Below are 7,828 nucleotides of genomic sequence, written 5' to 3'. Positions count from 1 at the left end.
TAATAATTGTAATAATATGTTTCTGTTAGTTGTGTGCAGCAATGGGTTTGTTTCATCATGGTATTTCCATGCATGCACCTAGATATTTTGGTGATATTCTTCCCTTTTATTACACTTTCTTATCTCCCTCACTCCCCCTTTCTCTTTCATCTTTCAGTAGTCCTCTTTCTGTTATAATGGCTTGTAAGCACACCATTAAGGAAGGGTTGAATCTCAAAAGCTCTTTAAGCATCATCTAGCTATCTTTTTTTCTCCTAAGTAAGCAGTGATGGAACTATCCACCCCAAAGGAATGGCATTTGTTGCTACTAAAAACCAGCTCTATCTATAGATACAGCATTGATACAGTACTTTCAATCCTCTACTCAGCTCTGGGTAGATCTTTCCTGTATCTATTATCCATTCATTCTATGTAATTCAAAGATACTTTCTATGTGTGTGCATGTGCACATTTGTGTGCATATATATGAGATAGCTATGAGTGAATAGATCATAGCATTTCATGATCTGTAACTATTATCACTCTAGTTATTTTTCCCCAGAAAATATCTGAATTTCACATCTTTCCTTAACAATTACATTATCATCTCTTGCAAATACATATTCACAGTGGATTTGAAAGTTCAACTTACACAGGTTGATGTCAGTAGAAGTCAGTTTTTGCTGCTGACATTAAAATATGTACAGAGCAATGCACATGTAACTAAGACCTTTTAATGTTGTGTTTTTATAAATAATTCTGAAAAATAATATTGAACACTTATGTGGGTTTGAACTTTTTCTAATACTTAAATTCAGTTAATATATACCCATGAAAGAAAATGATTATACCAAGAGACTAAGTCATTTAAATCATTAGCTTCCCATTGACTCTCACCTTTTGTGAGTTATGTCTTTTCCTCTAAACTCGGCCATTGTCCAGGGGAAAGCTGCTAATGTTTACTCTCCTGTGTTTCATTCTGCAATTAAACTATGAACTTTTAAACCTAAAATTCCAGTAGAACATTGGTAAATAGCAGGAGCAACGCATATCCAAGGGTGTTCACGTTTCTGGCATGTGAAGCCCCACAGAAAAGGGCTTATTTTATATTAGTCTTTTGTATTTTTACATTTGACTGATTGAGTCAATGGAAACCAGCCCTAATTGTTGCTTTATAGGCGGACGATGTTTTCCATCACTGGCACATACTGAGCCAAACCTTTGGGGAGTAAAACAGAGCTGGACTGCTGGTTTCTGTTACTCTGCAAATCAAAAAAAGATTGGTAGTTCTGATTAATCTTTTATTTCATTTAGTTGCCTACACAACACCCTGCCAAATTACTTTATAATAAATAATAAAAGTCACCAAGAACTATGTGTTTATTCTCACCACCAATCCAAATAAAAGGTTTTCTATAAATGAGTTATTTCTAATAAAGCACAAGCCTGAAGAAAATTATTGAAAGCAAATTTGCCTTATGGTTTTATGTTAATAAAATGCATAAAACTTGAGAAAAAGTTCAACTAATGGCAATGTGGTTTTAAAGATTCTAGAAAAATCTTAAGGCCGCAAAGCAATTCCAAATGTATCTCTTCATCTTGCAAAATGACATTTAATGAAGAAAACTTAACTATTAGGGTAAACATGAAACTATTCAGATTCTCCACAACAGTGAACTTCAGAAATCTAATTCGTTGGGTATGTTAGAATAACATTTTTTTAAATGCGCTAAAATAAAACAAGCATTAGACTCTAAATGAAAAAAAGACCAGATTTAATAGCAAACAGAGGGTAATGTTGCTATATAGGCTTTCTCGATGGGAAAATGAGTTAAAGAGGTCATTTTTATGCAGGGTCGGGTGAGCCTCAAAATGCTCTCACAGCTAAGCACATATCTAGTTCTTGTCAAAACACAAAGATACTCATTTTTGTTACTTTTTGTTGTTTTGGGCATTGATTTGTTTTTGCTTATTAAAAAGGTCAAGGTAGAAAACGATTAAATTATGTACTTACGATGGCAACTTTGCAGCTATACCAAGATTCAGTTCATGACAAGAGTGATTTGATGTCAGTTGTCTATGATTCAGCCCCTTGCACTTCTGGTCAGAGTGATACAGTAGAATCACTGAAACAATTTGACCAAGGAATTATTAGCAAATGTGACATCTGGAAGTTGTTTCCATGGTGCAGGATGTTAAAGCAAGTGTGTGGGGGTAATTAATTGATTTAGCACATTTAAGGGAAGTTTCTTGTCAATTACAATACTTACAGGGAAATAATGCTACACTAAAGAAACAGCATTTTTACCCCCATGGCTAGGGTTACCTTTGTGCCATTTCCTTCTCCACAGTGGACTGTGTAGGCACTTAAGTTGAGGGTTTAGGCTATAAAATGTGTCTTAAAATGCTGGTCAGTAGGATATTGGATAACTTTCTAGACATTTTCAAAAGATCAGCTCTTAATACATTAAATTATATGGCTTCAGATGTATTTAGTTATTTTGTTTAACTGTTACAGTGACTTCCCTCACCTAATAATTCAAACACCTCTTAAACTACTTCTACTTACTGAACAACTGTAAGGATAGACACTGGCACTAGAAGCTGAAGCTTACAAGAGTATTTTATACAGTCAATTGTTAGAATGCAACAGTGTCCTTTCTTAAGCACTGATGGGTATTTTCCTAAAAGACAACATGTTGGGCTGAGTCTAGTGGCATTAATAGCTACAAACCAGATCTTGGGAAAACAAACAAAACTATTCACATCTAGATTCTATGTGAAAAAAAGAAGTAAATGTGTTATGAATGTTCAATTAAAACAGAAAATAATTGGATGATAAGTAAATGGACATATTGGAGGTTTCTAAAACATCTAGCCCTGGAGGGAATTAGAACAATTTCTAGATTGAATTGTCTTATTTGATAATAGCCACAGCCTTGGTTCCTGAGAATATATCCTGTTTTGTGATCAGATTGGTAATTATAGAGCAACAAGGCTCTTTTGCATGGTACCTCCAGAGTAAGCAGCTGCTTCCACATGAAGCTGAGTATCTCCTTCCCAAAAAGTGGCATCAGAAACTCAAGGAAGTGAACAATGAATGCAAACTTCTTACTTTCAATGACCAGCATATGGTCACCGAAGTTGACGCTGATGCTGAGGGTGAAGAATGGAAGGGCTATGTGATCTGAATTAGTGGTGGGAATGACATACAAGGCTTTCCCATGAAGCAAGATGTCTTGACTCGTGGCCCAGTTCTTTACTACTGAGCAAGGTGCATTCCTGTTACAGACCAAGAACTGGAGAGAGAAAGAGCAAATCTCTTCAGGGTTGAGTTATGGATGTCAATCTGAGTGTTTTCAACTTGGTTACTGTGGGGGAAAAAAGAAGGAGGAGGAGGAAGGAAGGAAGGAAGGAAGGAAGGAAGGAAGGAAGGAAGGAAGGAAGGAAGGAAGGAAGGAAGGAAGGAAGGAAGGAAGGAAGGAAGGGAAGGAAGGAAGGAAGGAAGGAAGGAAGGAAGGAAGGAAGGAAGGAAGGAAGGAAGGAAGGAAGGGAAGAAAGAAGGGAGGGAGGGAAGAAGCAAGCAAGGAAGGAAGGAAGGAAGGAAGGGAAGAAAGAAGGGAGGGAGGGAAGAAGCAAGCAAGGAAGGAAGGAAGGAAGGAAAGAGAAGGAAAGACAAAAAATATATTTCTAGATTGACAGATACCACTCTTCCCCACTCTCTGGGACCCAAAAGGGCTAGGAGAATCTGTAAAGCTTTCAGTCTTTCTAAAGAAGACAATGTCTGCCAATAGGTTATGCATATTGAATATTAAACTAGCTATATTGTCCCATAACTTTCTCATAACTTTGGATTCGTAATCATTTAGGCATTGAAAAAGGTAAAAGGGAGATGAAAAACTATTTCTTCTGAAATAAAACCAGATTAAGTTTAAGAGTTAAAAAAAAAAAAAGAAAACCCTTGAACAAAGAAGGTACAAGAATCCAGTACCAAAACACCCATGATTCAGTGACTTGTTACTCCAGGTGTACTGAAACACAGATGCCACTGTATGTACTAAGAAAAACAAGGAGGAGGCTGCAGAAAATGCTAAATTTTTGGTTAGTAGAATGAAGGAGCCAAAGAAAACCACAGGGACCAACTGGCAGAAGTGTCCTATCTGAGAGCTCCTACTTCTAAGTCGGAGTCCAGTCAAAAATAAGAGTCTTTAGTAATAAATGATTAGACCTTAAAAAAATTTCAGTGAGGACAAACAAACAACTGGATAAAATAGTAACGCCTAAATGTATTTAGTAAGTGTGCATTTGTGAGTATGTATCATTTGTCTCATTTATTCATATTATTCTGAGAATGTGTTATTCATGAGAACTATTATTTGTTTAGAGACACATAAAGAAGTAATTGTAAGACAAGGTGGGGGGTCTTAATGTTGTATGAGTTCAGAGAGAAGACTGGGGCAAAGAATTATAGGAAAGCTTTCACAGAGAAGAGTGTAGAGAAAGGATGCACTACTTAGAGAGACCTCTGAGTCTCTCATAATACTTCATCCGAGATATCATGGTAATTTAGCACATTTCTGCATCTAGACTCACCCCTGAAAACTTAATAGTCCTTTTTTAACATTCCAGACTTGACAGAAAAGGCAACATAAGCATAAACCTGCAAAAACATTACATATGCAAACCATGAAAACCAATTTATTTATGTGGTGAATCTACTATAACTGGGAAAAGTTCCTTGTGCTATTTGAGTCAAAGAAGTAATTCCTTCTACAGAAGACTTCAACAATCAAAAAATAGTGAACTTCCTATCAGAACAAGGACATCTGCTTTAAAATTGGAATGTGTATGAGCCTTATATTTTGATAATGGTAAACAACGTGTGCCTGGGTCAATGAAGTCCAACCCACAAGGCATTTCTCACAGAGAGGGCAAGTTATGTCCTTTTGTTTTCTCTCTTCCTACTCTCTTACTCCATCTCATCATCTCCTTCTGATTGACTCACATAAATACTAACACAGTCTCTGGAGTTGAAAGTGAAGTAGATCTCATTCTGTGTTGAGATTTGTATTTTCCTCTCCATTTTGTTTTTACTTAATGCTTGACTCCTTAATTTATATCTAGTTTATAAGTTTGAAAAGAACATTGGGATCAGTAAGTTCAATAGGGATCAGTAAGTTCAATAGGGATCAGTAAGTTCAATATTCATGGAATATAGTATGCTCAAATGGTGGTGTTTGCTAAAGGTATAGACAGACACAACCAGCTGTTAAAGTATTCTTTGTCTTGATGCTAAGTGATAGGTATTCAGGGAGAAGAAGTGGCAAAGAGTTGTTTTTAATTAAAAATCGATTGACATGGATACAAGAAAACTAAAAGACAAAGGTGGGAGTTACTGGGGACATTCATGTATAAATGACCATTGGGTTCAGACTCTGGTCAAAATATACACCTCCTGAGAGAGCTCAGATCAAAAGCTATACTTATACAATGATTCAACATCAGAAGATGAGTAGAGATGAAGCTATAGGAGTCATGTCATCAGACCCTCCAGTGACACACTAAAACTCTCAAGGTAATATTGAGGAAATTTATACAAAAGAGTGACCTTCAAAGATATGCCTTTTAAAATATATCCTTACTGGCAATTTTTAAAAAGTATATTAACATAATAAAAATAGTCAAGAAGCCATTTAGACAACTCCTATAAATGGTAATGGTCTAAACTTGCAGTGGAGACAGTGGAAGAGAAGAAGCCGACTGCAAACATTCTGAATAGTGTGATGATCAGAACCTGGGGTTCCAAGTCTCTGGGAGGGAGAGTGTAGGAGGACCATGATGCTTCTCGTTGTCTAGAATGTATAGGAAGATATTTGAGAAAACATTAGGGTCATTTTAGGAATATGTTTACTATATCAAAAGAGAATCAATTTAGAAAGATTCACTTGAAATTTGGAGATTTGAATCTGGATCCCAGAAGAGAGCTACATGTTGTAGAAGTAGACAAAGAAAAACATATAGGTAGTGACTGAAACAAAGGAGCTAGGTGAAAAAGATTGGGTATGGAGAGACAGCATGAATACTGAGAAGGTAATAATAGTACGTGTGTCTTAGAAATAGCTCTCAGTCACTGTAACTGATTTGGGTATCCTGGATATTGTATATACATTTATTGGAAGTAGGCAAGGGAAGGGGAATATCAAAATGGAGAGACAAAGGATAAAAGGAGAACCAGTGCAACATCAATACTTACAAAACTATATGCTGTAAACCAACTGTACAACTGGGGGTGGGGGAGGTATTTGAGAGGAGGAAAGGTAGGAGAAAAATGATGAAGAAGGTAACAAGTTTGGTCAGAAATGTGCTCACTGCTTTACATATGAAACTGTAACCCCTCTGTGCATCACTTTGAAAATAAATAAATCAATTAAAAATTTAAAAAAAGAATGAATGAGAAAATGTGTAGAAAAGGCTAAAGAAACAGTAAAATTAGGAGAACTTGCCATGGAAATTTCAAGGAAGGAATCATGATATCAAATGTTACAAGGAAGTTAAAAATATCTGAAACTAAATGCCTACATTGTATTTTGCAAAAGAATTATTTATGATCCTGATAAAGGAGTTTGGGGGCATTTCTGAGGAGCAGTGGAAGAAGGAATAAGTGAATATTAAAGAAATAGGATTACAAATATACAATACCCAATTTTTAAAAATTCAATTTTATTGTCAAGGTGATTTACAGAGAGGTTATAGTTACATACATATGGTAGTGAGTATATTTCTTGTCAAACTTGTTACCCCTTCCTCATTTGCCTCCCACATTCCCTCACCCCCAGTTCCTAGCAAGTTGTATAGTTAATTTCCAACATATTGTCTTACGAGTATAACTGTTGCATTGGTTTGCCCTTTATCTTTTATCTCACCATTTTTGATGTTCCCCTTCCCTTCCCTAATTCAGATAAATGTATATACAATACTTAGGGTACCAAAATCAAATACAGTGACAACGGAGGCTAAAACCGTAGGGGGTAAATGCCAGAAAGAAGAAATAGCATCATATAGCACATTAAAAATAAGAACAATGGGGCTGGGAATATGGCCTAATGGCAAGAGTGCTTGCCTCCAACACATGAAGCCCTCGGTTCGAATCCCCAGCACCACATATATGGAAAACGGCCAGAAGTGGCGCCGTGGCTCAGGTGGCAGAGTGCTAGCCTTGAGCGGGAAGAAGCCAGGGACAGTGCTCAGGCCCTGAGTCCAAAAGCCCAGGACTGGCCAAAAAAAAAAAAATAATAATAATGAAATAAAAAATAAGAACAATGAAAAATCTCTTGTTTCCATATCTTGGAGTTCATTTTGCTTAGCATCATCTTATGTTATCATATGTGCATAGCTACTGAGCTATTGTGATCCTCATCTAGGAATATCCTAGACATATACTAATTATTACCAATGAGGGAAACCATGATATCTATGTTTCTTTGGGTCTGGCTCACTTCACTTAATATGAGTAGCAAAGAGAATAATAAAGACACAGTAGTCAGCGGAAGTTTTCCCAGGCTTCTTGCTCAGGAGCTCTACTAGTCATATGCATGGATACATTTTAGAACTTGCCATAGTGCCCTGAAATTGATGACTCATTGGTTCTTGAATAGATAGAAATCTCTTTAAAAGCAAGAAATACATTTTCCACAGTCATAACAGCCAGGCCCACCTGACATCTTGTGCATGTTAATTAATTGATGATGAACAGAGGAGGATACAAACCTGAGGAAATACTCTTTGTGATCAGTAAAACAATACATAATAGAAAGTAAGAGGTTTCAAATAACACTGAAAAAGCAAAACC

General features: G+C 36.3%; 1 pseudogene; it reads left to right on the top strand.

Moving 5' to 3' along the window:
• Positions 1-3,018: 3,018 nt before the first annotated feature.
• LOC125357711 lies at positions 3,019-4,181 on the top strand (annotated as a pseudogene).
• Positions 4,182-7,828: the final 3,647 nt, after the last annotated feature.

This window comes from Perognathus longimembris, chromosome 9 (genome assembly GCF_023159225.1).
Source record: "Perognathus longimembris pacificus isolate PPM17 chromosome 9, ASM2315922v1, whole genome shotgun sequence".
NCBI classification, from domain to species: domain Eukaryota; kingdom Metazoa; phylum Chordata; class Mammalia; order Rodentia; family Heteromyidae; genus Perognathus; species Perognathus longimembris.
This window is presented reverse-complemented; position numbering and strand designations above follow the sequence as displayed.